Source organism: Pongo pygmaeus, chromosome 5 (genome assembly GCF_028885625.2).
Source record: "Pongo pygmaeus isolate AG05252 chromosome 5, NHGRI_mPonPyg2-v2.0_pri, whole genome shotgun sequence".
NCBI lineage: Eukaryota > Metazoa > Chordata > Mammalia > Primates > Hominidae > Pongo > Pongo pygmaeus.
The window spans coordinates 125556079-125582148 of NC_072378.2; the positions used below are offsets into that span (position 1 = coordinate 125556079).

A 26070-nucleotide genomic window follows, 5' to 3' on the forward strand; every position below is an offset into this window, starting at 1 on the left:
ATATTTGATTAAAAAAAGAATCCTGTTTCAATCATCAAAATTAAGTTTATTTCTCCTACCAGTAGGAGACAATCATCCCTTGGAGTAACAAATCTCACTCTCGTTAGTAAGTGGACATAGTATTAATAGTAGGTTTTCCTCTGTTTCCCAACCCAATAGTGGTGGTTAGCTCCTTGCCTCCTTTCTTTTTAGATATCCAATACCAATCAAGTAAAACATGAATTTAACACTTACAAAAACTACAAATGTATGTCTGAGGATCATGGTCAAATACATTCCCAACAACATGTGAACGCATCAAATGTTGAAAGTAGAAGGTAGGATACCCTGTATATAGTGGTAATTTTGTAGCTTCGCATTGAATATACATGTATCTATATTTAGTGTAAAAAGTCGAGGAATCTTCAAAAGAAATAAAGTTTGGGAGAGCAGGGAACAGGGGGTGATTTTAAAAAGATAAACATAAATAATTTGCCTTATCAAGGCATTTTCCACCCTGGGGTGTGTGTTTGCATAAACCTGCGTGTGTGCTTAAGGGTCAAGATCCAGCATGCTCACTTGGAGTAGGAGAAGCTTGTATTAAAACATTCATCAAAACACAGGCTGCATTCCATTTCCACAGCCCAATATCAAGATTGCCCAGAATTACATCTTATGCCATTAGACATCTAATGCAAAGCCATCAAGGCTTTCAGCTTTCCTCGGGGACCCCTTGGGAGGAATTTCTGCCGAGAGCCAGACCTGCAACTCAGACCTGCTGCCTGTCAGGAAAGAACCGTGGTACAAGTTTCAGGGAGGGCTTCCGTTGTCAAAACAATAATAGCTGTAATTTTCTCTCCCTCTATTTACAGGAAACAAACTCTTCCTTCCTGTCCTCTGCCTGTAGCAGAAAATAGACAAGCCAAGCAGATGTCCAGAGATGGCGGAGGAGTACCTTGGCTGCAGCTTCCTTGAGAGAAAACAAGCTTAAGGGAGCCTTGGGGGCTGGGGGTGAGAGTGCCGGGCGGAGGTGGGGGGAGGGGGGGGGAGAAGGAAGGTGGCACAGTATTGTATTCAGGTTCCCAACTCACTCAAGCTGAGGGCCCGTTGCCTTCTTTCTCTCCCTCCCTCTCCCTTTGTCTCTTCTGAACTTACTGTGAAACAAGTGAACTATATATGGCCAGGGAAATCTCCAGCAGTCCCAGTATTTTTAAACTCTTGTAGTCTCCTGTTTGCACACTTATGTGACGTAGAGGAACTAGATCCAGAGAGTTTCTCATGGGAATCCGGGATGCTTCGCCATAACTGCTGGCTTTGGTTGCATGTGTTTTTGCCCCTTGTTAATGCAGCCCTTGGGGTTTCATTTCACATCTAAAAGACCTGGAAAGCAGCAGATTCTGTGAGTGCACTAAGAATGTACCAGGGAGGCTGTGTTCAGGGTGCCTGTCCAGGATCGTCATCGAGGGCCTAAGAAACTTTGCAGCCTGTGTAGCTGGCCTGGCTCAGACTGGAGGGTGAACTGCTGGGCATCTTAATGGAAACTGGAGGGCATTAGCAAGGAAGAATTATTCTCAGAACATTCCGCGAGCCCTTCACTGATGAATTCCTCATCGTTGCTGGGTTTTGTTTTGTTTTGTTTTGTTTTGCTGTTCTTGTGCATTATCCAATTTTACTCAAGCTATTTTATTAATATGTGCCCCAATCCCCGCCTTCAGCGTGTGTTTCCAGTGACTGTTTATTTCTCTTTCAGTTCCTCTTGCAGACGTCCTTTTCACCACTGAAAACATGTTTCAAAATGTCCTTGAATCGAAAATATTTTATTTTATAAGAAATATATTTTCAAGCAGTTTATTCACAAGAGTGACATTATATTTGAGGATTAAATGAAAATAGGGGAACAACTCACATAGTTACTGAGTGGAAAAAATTACCTTTAAAACACGATGGAAAATGAAATAGTGACTGTGGGTGTAGTTTCTCGTAGGAACACTAAGTGTAGTTAGTTGTCTAGGTCATGCACCACATAACTCTCGGTGCCACCACTCATAATATAGATTTAATTTAATATGATGATTTCCTGTCATATATTAGTGAAATGTCTTGAAGGAAGGGTCCCTTTTGTACAAAGGGGCCATATGGATTATTAGTAATCACTCTTTTTGAGGATAGGAATGAATCTTACCCACTTTTTTTTTCCTATTGCAATTTACCTGTTATAATCACTACTATTTACAGAGAGCTAACTTTCTGTCAGACACTAGTATTAACAAAGTTATGCTGGTAATAGAGTTGGAAAAAAAAGAGGCCCTGACTTGCAGTGCTTGCCAATTTCCGTAGTGTAAATATTCCCACCATAGCCATGTTCAGGTTACCAAAGTTCCTGAAAGCTAAGTGTAGTGTTGAGTAGGGATGATCACAATTGGCTTTCCTGAGCCAGTATGAGTTGGCTGCAACAAACTATTAGTTCTATAATAAGTATTAACAGGCATTAATTGCTTTAAATATTAACAAGTTTTATTTGCTCTATAAAATGATATTATTATTCACCATCATACAGATATGGAAACTGAGGCAATGAAAAGTTATGTTACTTTGCATAAGGTGACAGAACCAGTAAGCAGTGGAGCCAAGCTTTGAGCCCAGGCTGCCTAACTCCAGAGCCCATGCACATAATCCCCAGACTGTGCTGGAAGCAATAGTGCAGGTGTCAGCAAATGATTTCTACATGAGGGCATCTTGATGTCAAGAAGTGTAGTAACTGCTTTAAGTATTGTATCAGTTAGGGTTCCACCAGAGAAACAGAACTAGTAATCAATATACATAGCTAATATGAATATATAATAAATTCACATTATATATTTTTAATAACATATATATTTAGAAATAATGTAAATATATATGGATACATGTTGATTTATTGCAAGGAATTGGCTTACGTGATTGTGGCAGCTGGCTACAAAAGTCTGAAATCTGTACAGCAGGCCCTCAGGAAGGGCTGACAGAAACTCTCGAGCAGGGGCTGACACTGCCGTCCACAAGTAGAATCTCTTCCTCAAGGAAGCCTAAGTTCTGTTCTTAACGCTTTTCAATTACTTGAATCAGGCCAACACAGATTATCCAGGACAATCTTTCTTACACAAACCAAACTATTATAGACTTTAACGATACCTACCTTCACAGCAACATCTATATTAGTGTTTGATTGAATAACTGGAGCCTATAGCCTGAATAAGTTGACTCATAAAGTGTTGAGTTGAATTGAATTGCCCAAAAATTTATGTTGAAATCTTAACCTCTGGCATCTGTGAATGTGACTTGAATTGGAAATAGGGTCTTTGCAGATGAATTGAAGGTGAGGTGAGGTCATACTAGAGTAGGGTGAGACCTTAATTGAATATGACTGGTATCCTTATGAGAAGAAAAGGGAAATGTAGACACAGACGTACAGGTAGAATGCTGTGGAAATGGACGCAGAGATTTGAGTGATGCATCTCCAAGCCAAGAAATGACAAGAATTGGTGGAAGCCACCAGAAGGCATGAAGAGGCAAGGAAGCCTCTTTCCCTAGAGTCTTCAGAGGGAGCAAGGCCCTGCCAACAACCTTGATTTTGGGCTTCTTGCATCCAGAACTGTGAAACAATAAATTTCTGTTGGTTTAAGCTACCCAGTTTGTGATCCTTTGTCATGGCAGTCCTAGGAATTAATACTACAGGGATCTTAAAAATAACACTGTGATAATAAATAATGTCTACTTCACCAACATCTAGGACATGACTTTTACTAAAAACAAAGACTATGCTTACCACAATTTTCTTGTGACACTCTCAGCAGTGGCATCTTGGTGGGCCCTTTCAAGTCAGAGGTGTATCTATAAACTAATTTGAATTGCTTTTATTTAATTCAACGCATGCAGGAACATATACACATCCTCACTGAAACAGTCACTGGAAGAAATAATTGACTTAAAGCAGTGGGGTTGCTATTATAAAATCAACTTCAGTAGAGCATTGAAATAAATATGTACGAATGAATGAGTGAGGAATAAATGTGTTCATTGCTTCCAGGGTCAGCTATTCAGTCTTTGGACTTCTAATAGTGTTAGCAGTTCTGTTTAGGGCTAAAAATTATTGCTTTCAGGGTCATCTATTCTTTGGACTTCTATTAGTGTTAACTATTCTGTTTAAGGCTAAATATGATTGCTTTCAGGGTCAGTTATTTATTCTTTAGATTTCTATTAGTGCTAACAATTTTTTAAAGCTAAATATGATTTTGGAGAATAGTCACAAATCAATACCAGATGTGATGGGAAACAAAAATAGATTTGATTAATTTTTGCCTGCAGCCTATAAATTGTCTCTGATGGCCTTTCCTAAACAGAAGAACCAAGAACATTTTCAGCAACAATAGTAGAATTTGGATAAATGTATAGAAATGTCTCATAAGGTGACAGCTTTGAGGATCAACAGTCCTTTTTATGTGTAAATTTCTGCATAGAACTTAATTTTTTTTCTAGTCCATCCTACTACTTTATAATTATAACCATAATATCTTTGTAGCAGGCCAAATTACTTTTACTCCAAAGCCCAAAGCTCATTCACGGACATTCATTGTAACATTGGATTTTTTTCAGTGTGTAGCAGTTAAATTTCCATCCTGCATATTTGATAGCTTCTACTACATATAATCACATCTATTGAGTACTTGCTACCTATCAGTAGGTACTATTATTTTTATTCCCATTTATTACAAATGAGGAAAGAAGCTCAGTTAGGGAAAATAACTTTCCCTTATCAAAAAGTTCCCTCATCAACTTTATATTATACTGTTACAATTAGTAACAGATGTAGGATTAGATCTTAGGTAGTCGGAATACATAGCCTGTTATTTTAGCCTTCTTAATATGTGAATAGTGTGGAAGTTACATTCAGCAAAGTTTACAATGCTTCATGTGTTCCTTTAAAAATAGTGCGCAGTCACTAGCGTTAGACCAGTACTGGTTATAGAGACCTTAACTGGTGAATATATGGGTTGAAATGAAAAATAAGCAAAAACAATTTATCCAGATAATCTACTAATAAAGTGTTAACTAAAAGCTAATTGAAACTAGAAACTTCACATATCCTTCATTGTTTCAGCTTCACTGAGCTCCTACTATGTGCTGCCTCCAACTAGAGTACCACATTGGATCAGAGCCAAGAGCAGCAATAAGTTGCTAGGCCAGGTTCTGAGGAAGTTCCACCTCCTGTGGAGTATCCTGGATGGGATGACTTCAGGACACTGAACACCCTTACTTTACAGATTCCAATGCAGGGTCCTGCAGGCTTAGTCTGTGTGGGTGTTAACCTGGGTCCTCTTTCTGCAACTAAGATCTCTTTCAATTCATGATTCATTTACTGTGTCTAGAAGGAAGCTAAGTAGCAGGACTACTGAAGAAATGCTACATGATATGTTGAGATAGGTTGAGGTTATGAATATGATCTGGTAGTCATCTCTGCTTGTTTCTTTGTCAGGCAACCAAGTCATGAAGCATTTTATTTCAGAAAACAAGGGATAAGAGAAAAGCCATGGTAAGCTCTATAAATACCCATTTTTAGGACATGAAACACTCGGCTGAATTTCTTCATATTTGATTTCTTACTATCTTATTTGCTTTAGAAACATGCCACAGCACAGGGATGATACAAGAAACACTTGGACATATTTCAAATTAAATTATCTTCATTCCTTTTTATTTGAATACACCATGAGAAAATTGAGCTCTAAAATGCTCCTCCTGGGTATGCCTTGACAAAGAGCATTCTTGTTTCCCTGCAGCCAAAAGGACTGTGAGAAAGGGCAAGAAGCGCTGCTCTATTTCCAGGAGGAGGGCTCTACTGCAAGAGTGGGTTTTCTCATGGCTGTCAGTTTACAGGAGAATTCCATGGGTCAAGCCTATAGTTAAATCAATTGCATGCCTATATGGGAAAAACTCTGCCTTATCAAACTTTGCCATGTAAATACATGAGTCTGGACTCTTTCACATACATTCAGGTATTCAAATTATTTCAAAACATATTTTAAAATTATGGTTGCAAAATACTTTGAATGCTCCTGAAGATAAATCAAGGCAGGCTTTTCTAAGACATTAAAAAACTAGTTGCTACCCAGACTGCCTCTCTACCTATTGTGGTCCAGGCCTTTTAGATCCATGGTGTTCCTCCAGACATTGCTGTTAGCTCCATAATTAGAACTGGTGTACTCCCTAGACCCCAGTGATATGCTCCTGTGCTGTTGGATTGTCCTGTTTTGTGAATAAATTTCATTTGGTCTTCGAATTATCAACTTGCAGAAAATCCAGTTGAAGGTTTATTTAAAAGAAGATAGCCATTTAGACTGAATTAACTGGCCTGTTCAATCCAATCACTTCTTGAATAATCTAGTGTAGATTTAATCAAGTCACTTTTACCCTCAAAAATTGGTTCCTAAATAACAACCACGTCTTAATCTGCTAAACTCGCACTTTTTCCCTACAAGAGCCCACTGCTCTGGACAAACCCATGAAGCTGTGGACATCAAACATGTTACTGGTCATCCAGACTCTGTGTTTCACCTAAATCTACCCCTATGGTGTAAGTGAACTAGAGAAACAAAGGCTTGATTCTCTAGCACTCAGATGTGCTAACTTATGTTAAGAACTTTTATTTTAGGATGTATATAAGTTAGAATTAAGTTCAGCTGTTAGTAATAGCGATCTACTTAGAGTGACTTAAACAGTTTAAATGTCTATTATCTTACTTTTTCTTTTTTTTTTTACAGGAGACAGGGCCTCTCTCTGCCCCCAAGGCTGGAGGGCAGTGGAGCAATCACAGCTCACTGCAGCCTCAAACTCTTGGGTTCAAGCCATCCTCCTGCCTCAGCTTCCTGAGTAGCTGGGATTACAGGAATATGCTATAGTACCTGGCATATTCTCTTATATTTTAAAAGTTAGAGGTATTTTTTACAGGTTTGGTGTGGGAACTGTTTGTCGTAACCCATTTTGTACTGCTGTAACAGAATAAAACAGACTGAGTAATTTATAATGAACAAAAATGTATTGGCTCATGGTCCTGGAGGCTGGGAAGTACAAGGTTGAGGGGCTGGCATCTTGCAAGGGCCTTCTTGCTACATCATCCTAGGGAGGAAGGGCAAAGGGTGGGATGAGAGGGAGGGAGACAGAAAGAAAGGGCAGGAGAGAGGGAGAGAGAGAAGGAGAAAGTGAGAGAGAGAGAGAAAGAAAGAGAGAGAGAAAGAAAGAAAGAAAGAGAGAAGAGAAAGAGAGAGATTGAGAACAGAGAGCCAAACTTATCCTTTTGGAAACCACTTCTGAGATAACAACATTAATCTATTCATGAGGGCAGAGCCCTCACAGTCTAATTACCTCTTAAAGTTCCCACCTTTCAATACTGTTACAAAGGAAATTAAAATTTAACATAAGTTTGAGAGGGTACAAATATTCAAACCATAGAACCCTACAAAAATCTCGCAGACCTAGGCTTACTTCTTGCTGTTCTGCCTTCTGTTCTCAAGGTCACAAGAGGGCTGATAGAGCTGTAACTATTCACTTCACAGTAGAAGAAACAACAAGGAAAGAAGATATGATCCTCCTTTCTAAAGTGCCTTCTGGAGGTACTTTCTATTTTCCTCCCATTACCCTGAGCCTCATCATATGGCCAAACCAGAGAGGCTGGGAAATGTAATTTCACAGCTGAACACAGTTAAGTTTCCATTGTAAAGAAAAAGAAGGAGAAAGGATATTAGAGGCAAGAAGCTGTTCCTGTCACAGTTAGCATTAAAACTAAAGTTAGAGAAGAAAATTTTGTCTTTCATTTAATGTTTTATAAAGCAACATTTACTGATGAACTCACTGTCCTAGACACTAAGGATTCAAAAACCGAAATGACACAGTTCTTGTCTTCAGAATATCACAGTCTAATGGAGAAAATACGTGTTCATGTCCATAGATGATTACATACTAGATGTACCCCTAGATTTTTATGAGAACAAGTAAGATAAACTCCCCACTCAGACAAGGGCGAGGAAAAGGAAGAAGGCTTTATGGAAGCCACAGAAGAAAAATATGGAAAGAAAGAAGTAGACTTTGGTGACAATATATTGGGCAGAGGTCAAATAAAGATAGAAAATATGTCTATTGGGTTTAATAACAAAGGAGGCCTTTAGTGAGCTTGGGGAACACTGTTTCAGGGGAGTGCAGGAAATCTAATCCAGTGGGGCAAAATGTGAGTATTAATGATAAAGTTGAGAGGGAAAATACAGAAAAGTCTTTAAGAAATGTAGCTATAAAGAGGAAAAGAGAAGGAAAACGGCAGCTAACAAGGTCTAGGCTAGGGAATGGTTTTTTCAAGGATAAGAAACATATGAGGATACTTCAATACCACCGAGAATGTACAAAAAGAGGGACAGAGACAGATATACAAATAAAGAGAGGAGAGAGAGAGAGCAGGTGAGCTTATCCTCTGAAATGGCAGAAATCAAAGTAAAGTCTAATGCCAAGGCAAGCGATATCTAAGACAATGATCATAAAACTGAGATGTATCTGAAGATGATCTCTATGTTTTCTGTGAAGTAGAAGTCCCAGCTCTGACACACCACTAGAGTCAGGGAGAAGAGTGATACATGCAAAAGAGTGATATGCTTTACATTAGCCATTATTGGCAATAAGAAAGACTGGGATGGGTGAAGAAAAGAAGGAAGAGTAGGAAGTAGGAAAGGGCATGCATACTACGAAAATCTTTTCTCTCACCTCTGTCCCCAGCCCCACCACAGAGGCAATTACTGTCACTAATTTATTGTGTATTTTTCCAGAGGTATTCTATTCTAATACAAGCAAATATCTATATTTATCCCTTTTACATTTTTACGTATGGTACATGCCATACACATTTAACTTGTTTTGGATAATTTAAATATACACAGGTATACTGCTACTCTCCCAATCCCTGAGATACCATCATTAACTCCTCCCTATCTACAAACAAGATGACCATGTCAGAGATGTTAACTGTCTTGCTCAAGAGTCTTAGCTGACAAATAAGTAGTGAAACAGGAAAAACAGTTTCCACCATTATATCCATATAATAGATCTGTATTACATTTGGAACTGTTCTCGCAACCAGAAATTAAATCTAAGAGAAAAATACACTTGGAAATTTAACCTCAGAATGAGTGACTTGAATGCTCTAACTATGCTGTCATCATCATGAAATATTCTACTGCTGTGTTCTATTACTGTTTTGAAACTGTGTCAAAGACCAATTGATAGATAGTCCAGTCAGAAGATCTCAGTTGTGTATGGATATCAAGAGGCACTTAGCTCTAGGAAGGTAGCCTTCTTATGCCTCTTACAGAATTTCTCTCTCTAATTTAGTTGGGGACACAGTGGCCCTGCCTGCCAATTTTAGATCACTCTCCTGCTACAATTTACATAATTTACATTTTAACCTTACTTATCTACCCAAACAGGCCAATGACCCTCCTCAAACAGCTGTGCGTTCTATTTCCTGGGTTTCTGCACTTGTTTCTTTCACTTGAAACTGCCCCTAACACTGCCTCACTTGGACAGCTTCTTTATCTTTCCAAACGTAGACTAATGCATTTGCTCATTCAATAAGTACATACTAAGTGCTGGCTACCATCCAGAAAGTTTCAGCCCAGAAGTTTTGATGGAACACAGGATAGGCAAGGGATCTGTCCTCAGGAACTTGTACTCTAGTGTAGAAAGCAGATAATAAACAAATAGATGTATTAACTAGAGACTGTTTGGGGTTCTATGAAAAAAATAAACAAGGTGTTGGAATGGGACATTACAAGAGTGACTCATTTTAGATTGTTAGAGAGATCAAGTTGAGACCTCAAGGGTGAGAAGGAGCTAGCTCTGTAGAAAGCCGGGGAAGGATGTTTCAGGCAGAGGAAAAGCAAGTACTATGGCCTTGAAGTGGTAAAGTGGCTTAACCTTTCTAAGAACTGACAAAAGGCCATTGTTGCTGGTGCATAAATGAGGAAGGGGACAGGAGAGAACATAAAGGGAGGAGGTTAGAGAGGTGGGGCAGACCCAGACCATGGAGGGCTTTTTCAGTCAAGGTAACCGAACTCAACTCTAAGGAAAATAGGGAAGGATTAAAAGGTTTTATGCAAGGAAGAAAAGAGATGACAACATCTGGTTTTGTTGTTAAACAACTAATTTGGCTACTTTGTAAATAATGCATCAGAAGAGACCGTGTGAAAGTGGGGAATCTGCTGAGGTGCGTGTGATAGTCTGCATGACAGACGATGGTGGCATGAACTAAGGTAGTGGCTGTGGAGATGAGGTGGGATTAACAGGACTTGCTAGTTGATGTGGTTGGTGTCAAGGATGATCCTAAGTTTCCATCCTTGGTAACTGGGTGGATGGCAGCACTGTAGGTCACCTACATAGATCCTCTGTGGGGATAAATATGGTGTCTCTTCTGGACAGATACAACGTCTTGGGCACTCAGCTTGTTGGAGAGGTGCCACTGGAAAAAAGCTTCCTTCTTCTAGGCAAGTGCAAGCATAGTCCATTAAGGAATGTGCAGGTTGGAGTTCAGACCCCCCACCCCTCTGCAGGACACTTTTCTGCAACCTCACTTGGTGAGCTTGGTGTTATGCTCCTGGGACAGCCACTGCAATGAGGGAAACTGGGGCTGGTGCAGATTTGGTAGTGGGGTGACAGTAGAGGGTCCCATACTGGCCACATAAAATTTGAGTTGCCCAGAGGATAAGCCAATAGGTGATACCAAATAAGAATTTGGATATGCCCATTGAGATTAGGGAAGAGCTGAAGATTACAATGAATAAATGTTGGAGTTGTTAGTATTCAGATGATATTAAAAGTCATAAGAATAAATTAGATCTGCTGGGCACAGTGGCTCATGTCTGTAATCCCAGCACTTTGGGAGGCCGAGGTGAGCGGATCACCTGAGGTCAGGGGTTTGAGACGAGCATGGCCAACATGGCGAAACCCTGTCTCCACTAAAAATACAAAAATCAGCCAAGCGTGGTGGCAAGCGCCTATAATCCCAGCTACTCAGGTGGCTGAGGAAGGAGAATTGCTTGAGCCTGGGAGACGGAGGTTGCAGTGAGCCAAGATTGTGCCACTGCACTCCACTCTGGGTGACAAAGCAAGACTCCGTCTCAAAAAAAAAAAAAAAAAAAAGAGTAAATGAGATCACTTAAAGAGGGAAAGAAAGCACCCAGGATAGACAACCAATGAACTCTTAAATGTAGTTCAGGTACAAGAGAAACACAAATAGCAGAGACTGAGAGTGAAGAGCCACTGGGGTAAAAGAAAAATCTAGTGAGGTGGAGTAGCCCTAAATCCTAGAGAAGAGTGTTACAAGAAGAGGGTAGTGCTCCACTGTCAAATGCTGTTGAAAAGCTGACTTGGATGAGGCCAAAACAATATCCTTTGGATTTGACACTAAGGAGGTTACTATCGACTTTTGTGAGAGTGGATCAGTAGATTGCTAAGAACAAATAGTAGATAGAATGAAGTGGAAAGTAAACAGGTGAAGGAAGCAGCTACCATTGGAAGAACACTCTAGCAATTTTGCTCTGCAGAAGATTAGATGAATGGGGGCAGTGGCTGAAAGAGTATGTAGAGCAAATAAATGTGCTTCTTCTACAGGCTGGAGTCACTTGAGTATGTCTGTATCCCATGCTCCTTCCTCCAGAATGGCTGACGCGGCCCTCGGTGTCTGGCTTGGGCTCACACCCTGTGCAGTTTCTATGCAAATCAAGCATACCTCCTTCTAGGATGTGCCTCACTTTGTTGTGATTGTTCTGAATGTACCGGCATTCTCAAGCCTCTGTCTGTCACTCAGCAGTCCTCCTTTGGGGGTGGGTGACAGGTTAGGTTCCCACTTACTAATGAGCTCATTTACATTCGTGTAGTTTCCAGTATCTGCATCTTTAAGTAAATCTCTATATTTGGTTCAAAAGATGAGAAGGTAAGCAGTCAGTTATCTGAAAAAGCCTGATATCCCCCACCTCTCAACCCCTCCGAAACACATAGTCTTATATTTGACTTGCTGTGAAAAAGAAAAACATCCTTTTGGAAACTGTTCTTCACAAGAGGAAACACTGCTCTGGCTGAAAGGTGATATTGTTAGCATATAAACTGTACATTGCATTCTACTGGAGGTTTTCAGTGTGCACAAGATTTGGTCACAAAGAACAAGTTTGTCCCTCTATAGACTTGAACAAGTGGGTGTGTGTTTAGTTCTAAGGACACCAGAGTTTTCAGATGTTGCTTCTTTACTAGTTTTGTTGGCTCGAGAATGGGCTCTGTCCTGACCTTGCATATACTTAGCATGTTCCCAGCAGCAGCATCTTGGCAGGGCCCTGCCAGGAAGCGAAGCAACCACACAGCCCTTCATTTGTTTCTAGGACAACGTGTAGTAAGTACGTAGGATGCGTCTGGCTGCCTCCCAGCTGTGTACATTTGCTGTCAGAGTATGCCCAAGAGTGATTTCAGAAGAAAGGGCTGCCTGTCAGCTCTGAGGAAATGGTATCAAACAAATAAACTGCTCCCAGACCCCTGGTCAGCCCATGGTGTTGGGTCTCCACTCCAACAGCTAATTCTTCTGTCCTCTCTTGCCATTGATTGGCACGATGAACGCAGGAAGCAGGTGAGAGAAGATGGAGCAACTGAGGGGCTATGTGCTGACAAGGAGAGTGTGAGAGAGCTACAAGGACCTCTCCATCCTCAGGGCTCCAATTAAATGACTTCCTTCCCTGGGGCTAAAGACAGGTCATGAAGGATAAAATTATCAACCCAGGAAAGAGAAGACGTTTATAGCTTCTGCTACTTTTACAAAAATAGATGAAAGGAAAGATTGTTTTTTCCACCCTTTGCAGCCTGTGAACTTCCTTAGCCCTGTGCATAACTTGCTCATTTTTCCAGAAATAGGAGACTTGTGGTTGTCAAGTGCATTGTACATACTGCTTACAAGGGGACACTCTCTACCTTAGAGAGATGTTTTACTGAAGCTTCTCCTTCCTGCCTTTCTTCCCTTCCTCATTTCTTCCCTCCTTTCTCTCTTCCTTTTCTTTATCTCTTTTTTTCTTTCTTTCATTTTTTCTCTCTTTCTTTCAGCTTCATGAGATATAATTTGCATAATATAAATTCACTTTTTACAGAGTTATGCAACCAATACCACAATTCAATTTTAATACATTTCCGTTACCCTCAAAACAGCCCTTCTATCTATCAGCAACCACTCTCCATTCCCAACTCCAGGCAACCCTTAGTCTACTTTCTGTCTCTATGGATTTGCCTTTATGGGACATTTCATATAAATAGAATCATATATAGTATATATATACATAGTGGGTGTGTTTGTATCTGACTTCTTTCACTTAGCATAATGTTGTTAAGTTTCATCCATGTTCATTCATGTTGTTGCATGTGTGAGTACATCGTTTCTTTCTATTGCTGAATAATATTCTTCGGTATTGAAATACTACATGTTGTTTATCCATTTTTCAGTTTACTGGCATTTGATTTGACTCCACTTTTTGATGACCATAAATAGTCCTGCTATGAACATGTGTACAAGCATTTATGAGAACATGTTTTTATTTCTCTTGGGTAGATACTTAGGGATGGAGTTGCTAGGTCATATTGTAAATTTATCTTCAACATTTTAAAAATTGCCAAACTGTTTTCCAAAGTCACTGCACTATTTTACATTTCCATCAGCAATGGATGAGAGTTTATACACATGATCATCAACGCTTGCTATTGTCTGTCTTCTGGATTGCAGCCAGCCTGGTGGGGTGAAGTGGTATTGTAACCTTTCTTATAGGAGTCAGATTGAAGAAACCAAGTTTCTAGGTTTGGCTGGCTTGGTAAGGAGACACTCTGAGATGCAGAGACCAAACAAAATGAGGATAAAGTAATGACTAACATGACAAGTGGTTACAGTTTTTAAAAGAAATGCTGAAAAGGATTTATTAATTTTAAGGATCAATAGTCATGAACAGGCTGCACCCCATGACTCATGCCTGTAATCCCAGCACTTTGGGAGGCCGAGGGGGTGGATCACTTGAGGTCAGGAGTTCGAGACCAGCCTGGCCAACATGGTGAAACCCCATCTCTACTAAAAGAACAAAAATTAGCCAGGCATGATGGCCTAGACCTGTAATCCCAGCTACTTGGGAGGCTGAGGTAGGAGAATCACTGAACCCAGCAAGCCAAGATCATGCCACTGCACTCCAACCTGGGTGACAGAGAGAGACTCCGACTCAAAAGAAAAAAAAAAGTAATGAACAATTCATATATACTCTTATTCTCCAAAGGCAGAGAGAGAGGGGGTGAGAGAAAGAAGAGGAAGAAGAAGAAGGAGGAGGAGGAGAAGGAGGAGGAAGAGAAGGAGAAAGAGGAGAAGAGGGAGGGAGAAGAGGAGGGGGAGAAAAAGAAGATAAAAAATAAAAAGAAGAAGAATCAATTTATCTTATCTCTCTCCTTGCTTCCTTATGGTACACACCCCTATCTCCTATTCTAGCAGTACCAGGTTGTACATTTGCATCTTTTGGGACAACTGAGATACCAACTATGCTCACCATCTGGTTTGCTACTCCAGAACACTAGTAAGTGGGATGTATGTCAGGTTTTCTGTGTACCAGTTGTAATCAGTGCATGTGGTAACCACACTGAGGTATTCTGACTTGAGGAGATACTTCACAGCTGGTAAACTGATAAGCTAGTCAAATTTAATAATTCTAATTTCTGTTTTTCCACATACTTATAATTTTGCCCAGTAAGTATTATGTTGATCTTGTGTTATTAATAAAAATTATAGGGTGTTTTGATCATTTTTGTGACTGCTGGGACAGTTCTTAATCTTCCATGCTTTTTAAAGAATTTTGATTAAGCAAAGCACTACTAATTTTCAGACAGCTACATCTGCTTAGCTTATCTAATTAGGTTTTTATAAGTTTCTTTCAAATTTTATCTGTGCCTCCCAGTAAATTGTTTGAAAACTCATTGGTTAAAAATGACAATTTCTCACCATTAGTTCACATATTTTGAATGTTTGTGCATCCTGGAGTGGTCTTACCATTTTTAAATCAGCTTTTCCTAAGTCAATTAGCTTTACAAAATTATAAACTTATTTATGTCTACTGATGTTCACCTGTTTAGCACTCGTCTGAATTGTTCTTCAAATGTATTTTTATATTCTTCTTATTTTTTATTCATGAAAGAAAAAATAAAACCTCTAAGAGGAATGAAGGCCTGTTTTTATTGTAGTTTTTGATGGATATTACTGAAAAGAGCATGCAAATCGTAATTGTTTTCCTAATGTTGGAAAGCAAAACCTAGAAAAGTACCACCTTAATCTGCAATTAAATGAACTATAGTGTATTCATTCAATACAATTTCATTTTATCATTTCTTTAATGACAGCAAGTTTGTTATGTATAAGTTTACAAAGTTGTTCTCATATTTTAAAAGCATGAAAGCAAGTTTCAGAGAAGCATGGATAGCATGATTCTATTTGCATGCAAATGGTATAGACATATATATCTTTGCTTATGCAGAACTCTTTGGAGGTACCCGCACCTGTTAACAGCAGCAATCCTGGGGCATAAAATGAAGACATTTTCTATAATGCTCTGACATTTGATTTTACTGAAATTGGATTTTTTTTTCTAATAAAAGCTTCAAACAAAATTCCATGTTTCCAAAGAACAGGGGTATCTCCTTAAATTTTAGCATATCTGTTTAGTTCACCTATCTCTTCATACACTTTTGGTAGTGGTCATCAATGGATGGGGCCTGTACTGTGGTTGAATGTGATTAGGTATTTTTACAGAAAGCTTTATTATTACTTACCGCTCCAGTAAAATTAAAATAACCAAGTGTCCATTCTAATATTTTTCAATGACTCCACTCTAATTAATTTCTCTTATCTCTTCCCACACCCAAGGCCATGCCTTGATCTCTAGCAGTGCAAACCTACCTGATATGCCCTCAGAGCATATTTCTCTATTTGTTTTAGTCAAACCACTCACTCCTCTTCTGCAAAGCCTTACTTACAGCTCCCCTCTCTATGGAGCATTCCCGTCGCCTTTGACCCTGAGACCACGGTTATCACTGTGACCGCTGCACAATACTGCTTCTTCCTCTCTCCTTCACATATCACTCAAGTTTGACCTTCTAGCCCAGAAAGCACACAGACAGCCTAACCTCAGAAATAATACTATTTAGTTCCACATGCATTTGCAGAGCTTTCTGGTTACAACACATTTTGAAGAGAGACTTTTAGATTTTGTCTTATCTCAAAGTTCAGGTAAGCAAATTAAGCCCAAAAAATCATTTCTGGGAGAACATCAATCTTTGGAAATTTTGTTCAGCCATTTCATATTGAGGCATTCGTGTTTTTACTTTGCTTGTAGTAAATAAAATCTAATCCCTGAAGAGATTTTTCAGTATTCCTAAATGGTTCTACTTTGAGATTTAAATGTTTTTGCTTATAGACCATACCATAAACCCTTGTTACTTGTGTTTGGTTAGTTCATTTGTCTTCTGCCTAGCACCACTAAGCCCAGTATTCCAATATTAGCTGATCACCTTAGTCCTTCCGTGGCTACGGACTACACAAATGCATGCCCTTGGTCAGAAGTAGGTGTGGCAGGAAGAAAGCCAAGGTCAACACTGAGAGGAGCTGGGGAACAGATGTGATTATTACTTTGACACTTTAAAATGTGCCCTAGTTTGCTCTAAGTACCTCATTCATAAACAAATAGTTTCAAACATTATTGGGCATTTCATGGGCACTTTATGAGTATTTTCAAGGCTGCATCAATTAAGCAAGCAGCTAATCATTTCATCCGCCTTTTTCAGGGTATGACAGAGGAGATGTGGAGAGAGAAGATATATGGACAAATTATTAACCATGTGAAATAATTTCCCTAGAAATACCTAACTCATATAACCAAGTGTTAGGTATTTCTAGGGAAGAAATGTAACTTTTTCTCTGAGAGATTGGGAATGTATTCATAGTTAAAGGAACACTTGGCCTGGACTTTGAAGGATGGATACAATTTCAACAGACAGGTGAAAGGGGTCTTATGGAGCACGTGGTACAGAGGCAGAAAAATGATGAGGCATTTTCAGGGAATTTTTGGTAGTTATTTTGACTGAAGCAAGAAGTTTGAATAGCGAAAAGGCAAATGAAGTTGGTCAATAAAGATGTTGCAGAACCTTGAATGTCAGACGAAGGAGGTGCACATTTTGCTATAGAGAATAGAAAATCATGCCATATCATTGAGATGATCAGCATATGACAAGATGGCAGCAACATGTCCCCTGGACTGGAGGGCAGGAGGCCTTGGGGACCCAAAGAAAACAGACTTCCCCGTTGCAATTGTATGTGAGGGGGAGAAAGATCGTTGCCTGAGCTAGGACAGTGTCCATGAAAACACAAAGGAAAAGACCACTGTGAAAAATGGTGTGAAGAAGTAACGGAAGGGATTTCATAGCAGATAGGATGTGCCAGGCAGGGTAGAGAGCAAAGGCAAGAGGACCTCAGATCTGCAAATCCGAATGACTATGGTAATATTTTTGTTAGTAAGTTGAGCGGAGAAATCAGCAAGAGGAGAGAAAATACCAAGTTCAGTTTTTGACGTGTTATTTTAAGTGATTGGAAGAGGAAATTTCGGCAGGCATTTAAAAATGCGTTTGCCTAATGTAATTTAAGCGTCCATTTTTTACAAAGTTAATTAAATTTCCTTCACTAGGGGTCCTTCCCTCCCGGGAAAAGTGAGCATGAGTCACACTGAGAAGCTCCTGCCTGGAGGAAACTGCAGATTCCATTGCTGTGAGGCCAATGGTTTCCTTGCAAAGTGACAAACGAGGTAACAGGAACCTTCCAAAGCCAATTGGGTTGTCTTTGTCTTTCCGTGCCAGGTAAGAAGAAAAGGACAAGCCCTGCCCAGTCCCAAGAAGTGTTAACAGGCGCTGGAGCTTTATCTGCGGCTGCACTCGCTTCTCCCTCCTGCAGACATTCTTGCTGCTTTCCGGTCCCACGGGACAGCTCCCAGGCTCCCGCCTCATGGCAAGAAAAATAAAGGCCTCCCCGCACAGCCAGCCAGCTTCGTTCATTCACGTCACCGACAGTCACTCCTAGCAGGCGCTGTTAAACGTTCAGGGAGCGCCCGGGACCTAGCCGAGGCCCCCTCCTGGCTGTGCAGCGGGGGGATGCGCAGCCCCTCGCACCGACTGCGGGAAGGAGAGTGTGGGTGGCCGGCGCGCCCCGTCCAGCTGCCCGCCTCTCGGGAGAACAATGCGTCTGTCACACAGTGACTGATAGGGCAGCGAGGGCTGAAAGGGAGGCGCACGTCTGTCCTGTCTTCCCACCAGGCTGGCTTGTGCACCTCCCACTGCTCTTAGGCAAAGAGCCAGCAACAGGGCCCCTGGACGATTCTTGACAAGGACGTACGCAGTCAAGGCGTAGGAACAGCCAGTGCTGACTTTTGCTGCTGACTACACCCAGGGGGTGGGGATGCCCGGGCAGAAGTGCAGCCACCGCCTTCACGCAACTCCAGGCCTTGGGTCCTGCCCTCCTCCTGCCGCCCACAGCCCCTCTTTCAGGAGAGGCTGGAGGGCATGAGGACTGATAAATTCGCCTGCCATTGTGTCCATGGGCGACCCTGCAGGAGGTCAGGCTGCCTGATTATCGCTCAGGAATCCTGCTGTGAGCTATTCCTGGCTCTGACCCTCACCTGCTCTCTAACCTCAGGCAGTCCCCTTTGACTGCCCTTATGCTCAATTTTCCCTTTTCGTCAATACTCAGAAGCCCTCTGTGACGTAAACTAGGGGCCATTTGGCAAAATATCAGTGACTCCCACCCCTGGGAGAAGGCTAGTGTTTTGAACGATTCATTTTAAAGAACAAAATCCTGTTAATTACTTTTCAACGTGAATATAAGCATATACACAATACACATATTCATATATATTTTCATAGGATTCTTTCACATACACATATATTTACTACTAATAAGTAAACTATAAATGTGCCTTCAGGAGCTAGTAAAACAAATAAGACATATATAATAATTCAATTGATCATTGGCAGTTCATTTAAGATTATTTATCCTTTTAAGCACAATCCTACTGTAATCTGGTTGCCAGACCCCTCAGGCACACTGTAATTCTCCTGAACCCAAGTCAGTCTCAAAAATTCTTGTTACTGGGGTGATGATTAGATTCCACAGAACATACAAGAAAACCTTCATCAAATTTTCAAAATTAGGTTAGGGACAGAACCTATGAATGAAATGGTTCCCAGGAGTCTGAATTTCCAATTCAGTATTCTATTTGTATCACATGGCTTATTCAGGATCTGATTCTTCAGCTAGGTTATAATTTTCTAGAAGGCAAGACTATGCTGTACATCTCTATTCTCAACACTGAGAACTGCACCTTGCATACAGTCGGTGCTGAATAATGGCTGCTACTGAACAAGTTGATTTCTCTAAAATCCCTGGAAAGAAAATGAGATGAGCAAAGAGAAATATGGCTTCATTTAGTGCTACAAAGGGGAAAATAAACTCCACTACTCTATAAAATACAAGTGAGACGTAAAAAAGAGGTAGGTGACACTTATACATGGATAACAACTAGAAACTTTGGTTATACTGGCACTTGCTGTAATTCTGAGAGACATTTCCATGGCTAGAAAAGAGCCTATGAGGTCAGTTTTAAGAGAAGAGTAATAGATGATGGCTTAGGAAAGTTTTTCTGGAAAAAAAGAGGAGAACTTCTGGCTTGATTTTGTAATACTATTATTATAAGTAGGTCGCAGATAAAAAACTGTCTGTGTCCAGCCTATTCAGAAATCAAACTGTTGCCAGAAGAAACTAAAGAAATGCTGCAAAATGTAAATCGGATGAGTGAGACTTTTGATTGTTTTAGTCAGAAAAATATAACTGTGGAGGAGACATGTATTAGAATAGGTCACGTGGGTGAAGCTGGTGGACATTATGCTAAGTGAAATAAGCCAGGCACAGAAAACAAATACTGCATGATCTCACTCATATGTGGAATCTAAAAACATTAAACTCACAGAGATGGAGAGTACAATGGTGGCTGCCAGGGGCAGGGGAGGGCGAAACAGCGTTATGTTGGCTGAAGTTTAAATACAAAAGATTTAAGGAAAAAAAAAGGCTAGAAAAGACGCTTTGGCGAAAAAAAGGCTAGAAAAGATTCTTTGGCAAAAAAAAAAAAAAAAAAAAAAAGGTTTTTAGAATGGAGAGTGCACACCTATCAAATTTCAGTGGACGTGAAAGAAACAAATATCTTAGTGTGAGGTAAATAGTCCCATCTGGTAAGGATCGACAGAGTCAGTAGAGAGAACCAGACAATCAAGAAGGGGATAAAAGGACAACCACATTGAAGTTCTTTAGCATGACCACTGAAGATCAAAGGGAAGAAAGGGACCAAAGGTGAAAGACATTCAAAGGAGCATGGTGTAACCACTGCATTCCCCTCAGATGCGTCTTCTGAAGATGGTTATTTGAAAAGGACTCCCCATGTACAACTTTAATATGGTTTAGCTCTGTGTCCCCACCAGAATCTCATCTCCAATTATAATCTCCAGGTGTTAAGGGAGGGGCCAGGGGGAGGTGATTGGATCATGGAGGTGGTTTCCTCCATGCTGTTCTTGTGATAGTGAATTCTCACAAGATTTGATGGTTTTATAAGTGTTTGACAGTTCCTCCTTTATACTCGCTCTCTCTCTCTCCTGCCACCATGTAAGACGTACCTGCTTCCCCTTCCACCATGATTGTTAAGTTTTCTGAGGCCTCCCCAGCTGTGCAGAACTGTGAGTAAATTAAACTGCCTTTCTTTATAATTTACCCCATCTCATGTGGTGTTCTTCATAGCAATGTGAAAATGGACTAATATAAACTTCATGAGAAGGAGAGACAGAACATGGGGATATAGAACTACTACTTCCCTTTCTTTTTCTTTTATTTTCACTACAGGAGATGGAATTGGAAGAGAACACTGGACAGGGTTGAAGAAGGAAAATTCTCCCCTGTTGTGAACGTTAATGAAGATGATGTTGCTGCAAGTCCCCATTCTGTGAATCTGCCTGAACTGGGCAACTTGCTGCCTTTCAGTGAGTCAGGATGTTTTATTTCAGGCAGCAGGAGCCAAGGCAGCAACCTCTGTAGTTGTGGGCTACAGAGAGCTCCTGTGCAAAACTACAGAATATGCAGAATTGGTCTTTGTGCTTCTTTTACCTCCCTTTTGGAATCTCTCTCCTACCTCTTGCTCTTTCCCCCATCTTCCAGATACTCAGCACCCCCCATGCTGCTTTCAGAGACAAATATCTTTAGCTCCCTTCACAAAGCACTTCCACAGAAAATAGCTTATTTGAGCCACACCTCAACAAGCAATTCAACATGTATGCTGTTAACACTCCTATGTTACAGAAATGTTAAGAATTTATTTGCCCCAAGGTCATTAGGGAAGAAAATCTCGGAGCTGAGACTTGAACTCACATCCTCAGAAGTCCAATTCTCTTGGGAGCACTTTCCATAGAGGAATTCTAGTTCTGATATGAAACTGCTCATTCTCCACACTGCCACGGCAGTCAGAAAATAAAAAGAAAATTGGGGCCAGGCACAGTGGCTCATGTCTGTAATGACAGCACTTTGGGAGGCCGAAGTGAGATGATAGCTTAAGGTCAAGAATTGGAGACCAGCCTGGGCAACAAGGCAAGATCCCCATCTCTACAAAAACAAAACAAGACGTTCAGGATTGCTGTGACATCTACTTTCCGCATTTGCTCACTTTTATAAGCAACTCTTGATTCCTCCAGGACTCAGCACAAACATTTATTACTCAGGCAAAAAGGCGGTTTGGCTCAGCAAGCTGGGAGTGTTAGAAACTGTGAATCACCAATGGAACAGGGAAGCCATCCTGAAGTGAAAATGGGGAAGAACATGTGAGAGAAGGGAAAAGATAATAAAAAGCAGTGAGGCTGATTCCCTGATGAGAAGGATTGTGCTTGAGGGTGAATTTAAGGGGGTCTAGCTGGGCAAGGTGGCATGAGCCTGTGACCCCAGCTATTAAGGAGGCCTAGGAGGGAGGATGGCTTGAGCCCAGGGGTTCAAGGCTGCAGTGAGCTATGATCACACCACTGTACTCCAGCCTGGGCAACAGAGTAAGACCCCATCTCAAATAAATAAATAAATAAATAAATAAGAAGTCTATTGAGCTTGATAAGCTATGGAAAAAGGAGTATAGTGAGAGGAAATGCAGGCTCTCTCAGCTGGGGACCAGCAGAAAAGTGGAGGGAAAAACAGAGCTGATGTGCTGCATACCTGGATAGTTGTCTCAACTTGATGGGGAGAAATGCTCCTTGTTCAGATCTGTCACCTTGGTACGTAGCGCATCATCTGAGGTAGCAGGTGTTCGATACATATTTGTGGAAGTAAACCTTAACATGTATTCCAAGGAAGAACTGAGGTCAGGAAAAGAAATGGAATAAAGTAAAATAGAATCTATGATATGGGCATGAGATGAGTAATTAATGGCAGAAATAGAATTGAGGCCAAATGATAAAAGTTATTGGTATTCAGAGACAAACACTGGTTGTATTGCATTTGAGATGCTGAAGGCCAAAAGGAACAGAGAAACCACTGAGAACCACCTGCTAATTTTATGAGGGAAGAAAGTGAACCAGAGACAGGTTAAGTTCTTTTCCAAAGCATAAATAGCTAGTTAGGGGAAAAGAAGGAATTTGCACCTGGAAATGCCGATTTAAAACTGGAATAAGAACGAAAAGGCCAGCATCCTACCCTAGTCCCAGAGTGAAGAGAGCCTTGGCTTTACTTGCAGCAGAACTTGTTCAAGTTCCAGCTCAAATTCCTTTGTGACACCAGACAAGTCCTATAGGGTTTTCGCTTCTTGTATTATTTAAAACGTTTGGAGGATAATAATAACTACCCCCATTCCATCACAAAGTTGTTAGAAAAATCTGTGAGATAGTATGTCAAAAGACTAAAAAATTAAAACATTTGCAAGGGTAAATTATTTTGAATGTCTTTTAGTACTTAGACAAAAGGTTTCACTTTCATAGTATAATTTTCCTTTATTGTTATTATCATACAAAATCTGTGTCGAACAAAAAACATTTTTTCAATGTATGCTATTAAATCTCAAGTGATAAAGAAAATACTTGTGGTCTACACAGATTCACATTAAAAAACAACTTCATGAAAATAATATTCTGCCTGCCAATCACATGGCAAGTCTTGTTTAGATAAGGTTTTACATTTTTTCTTTTTTCTATTTACATTCTTTCTCATTTATCTATATGCGTATGGTTATACGTACAAGTTTATCTTTAGTTTAAAGTGTGGCATCTTGACAAGTTTTATTGCCTGCTGGAAAGGTAGGGTGAATAGATTTTGAAGGATCCTAATGATTTTTCCTCTTAGGGAAGCAAAAAACTGTAGATAATGGGTTCAGAGCTTTCCTTTACCGGGACTTTGAGTTATTGTTGTTGCTACCATTTCAATTAGGAGGAAAGGACATTGTGAAAAGAGGTGTTTCAACTTTCTCACTGGGAATGTTGATGAAAGAGTTGATTCTCCTCCAAAGAAAAAAAAATGGGAAAGGGGCAAGGTGGTGAAATAACGTTGGCAGACAGATGAATAGCTGGCAATTGAAACCTAAATATGGAAAATAACCCAGGCAGCTAGCTACCTTGAAGGAAAATTATGTAAACAAACTTGAATTTGAAAGAGAAAAATGCTAAATACATTCTGAGAAGTCCTAAGAAAATAGGAAATAGCCCAATAGAAATCCTGAGAAAATCGAAATCAGAAGGATGTCTAATGGTTATAAATCGAAGAACAAAACACAGGGTCCCCGAGACTAGCAGGGTTATATATATGGTAAGAGTTTTGGGTAGCAAAATCATGGGGAATACGGAAATGTCTGAATGGCATGGACGAGGGTGTAGGTTATGTTAAAATATAATGAGAAGCCTCTAGAACTAGAATATCAAAGAACGGTGATCTACCCACGAAAGATAATGGTTTAGGAAGAAGATTGACACCATAAACATTCTTAGAAAAATTAAATAATGGAATCAAAACACTATTATTAAGAGAAAAGAGAAGACAACTAATAAGCAAGGAAAGACAGACAAATTAGAAAATGGAAAAATAAGGGAGAAATAATATAAGGAAAATCATTTGTCATGGATAATTGTTTGGTCTGGTTTGGTAGTATGTTTGCATGTTTGATATTTTGTACATATTTTAAAAACTAGATAGCTAATTACAATGGAGGTGAGAGGAAAAGATGAAAATAAAACCAAATATAATCTAAAGATATAAAAGAATATAAAAAAAATGTAAATAATATTCAAGAAGTTTTTCCAGTACCTAAGAGGACAGTCTTCTTGTAACTCCATACATTTCTATGAAAAGGAGGAAGAAGGCTGCTTTGTATGAAGCATAGGCATTTTCCTACTTTAAACCTACAAGGAAATTTGATGACCACAAACTATAAGTTTTTTAAATGGCTAGGATATAAAAGGAGAAAGTCCAAAGCAACTTGTGGGTGATGATTTTAATATCTAATACTTACCACATGTTAAGTTCATCTCTGCTCCAAAGAGTTTTAAAAATACTAATATATAGGAGTATCAAATAAAATTATTTTACTATTTGTGTTTTTATTTAAATAATATTTCTGTCAATATTGATATTTAAGCTATCAAATATTGACTTTTTGTATCATCAGAGAAATGTCACAGGACACTCAGAAAGTAGTTTTATAAAACTTTCTAGCACAAGAACTTTGTTGAACCATCAAGGGAAATAATGGTAAATTAAAAATTCTTTAGCCCCTGGCTTTCATTTGTGCCTAAAAACCCAGGCCGAAGTGTCAACTGATGCATTACCATCAGATTGTTTACTTCACAAATTAGTGACTAAGTTTATTGGAGCCTGATTTTCATGGAATAGCATGGATTTTTCGTTTTATTTTTAAATCTGATAAGTATAAGCTTACAGGTGTACTTGTTTCCTGCTGTTCTGAAAACGTGACCAGGCTCTCTCTGTGACAGGATCACACCACAGCTCGTAGCCACTCTGTGCAATAATCTGCAAATGATAATGCCTTTACAGAGCAGACCTGCACGTGTACTTGCAGAAAGGTCTCTGTCAGACACAGCGGGTGCCTGTGATATCTGAGAGTGGGTCAGCAGGACTGGCACGTTCAGCAGCTCAGGAAGCCAACTTCCAAAGGCAGGAGCAGGACCCTCTGTGTGTGACTCTCATGGGGCAGATGGTCCTTGGGGCTTCCCTAAAGCCAATGGTACCAAATAAAAGAGAACATCTTCTACCCTTGAAACTGCTAAGTGGCTTTAAGAGGAAGAAAAATGCCAAGCATGGACCTTAACCCCCAGATGACAGCAAAATGGGCAGAAAGCAAGCCATCTCAAAAATGTCAGTGGAAATAACTTTGAGACCACTGGGAAATGTTTCAACTTGGAATAAAACAAAAGAGTGTATTTGGCAAGTAAGCACGGGGTGTGGAGTGTTAACTTCTGTTCCTGAGCTAGGATTCTTAAAGCATCACACACACGATACCCTCACGGACACTGGATAAATGGGAAAGAATTTTCTTAGCTGGAATAAATAGCACTCATCTTTATAAAAGGAAGTTTCAAAGCCTGAGAGCTTATTTGGGCAAAAACATTAAATATGTTCTTACATAAACCTGGCCCTGGGCCATTTATTCAGATAAATAATATTTTCTCACTTTAAACTCTTGAATTCTAAAGTTTGATATAGAGAGGGCTAAAGGAGCAAACTTAAGAAAGATTAAATGGCATAATCAGGTAGCAGAACTTGAATGCAAGTGCTCTGATTCCCAGGAAACTTGGGACTTCATTGATTTATTGTCTTAATATCATTATATGAAAAAGTAAGGTAATTTATACAACATTTTATGTTTTATTAAAATAACATAAATATAATAAATACACCTTTGTCCTTAC

General features: G+C 39.9%; 1 long non-coding RNA gene across 2 annotated transcripts in view; it reads right to left on the bottom strand.

Moving 5' to 3' along the window:
- Nucleotides 1-24712: 24712 nt before the first annotated feature.
- LOC134739753 (uncharacterized) overlaps nt 24713-26070 on the bottom strand; it is a 76631-nt gene continuing 75273 nt past the window's right edge. For both annotated transcript variants that reach the window (XR_010126771.1, XR_010126772.1), the window contains exon 5: nt 24713-25373. This is a non-coding gene — a long non-coding RNA (uncharacterized LOC134739753). The remainder of the gene's footprint in view (nt 25374-26070) is intronic.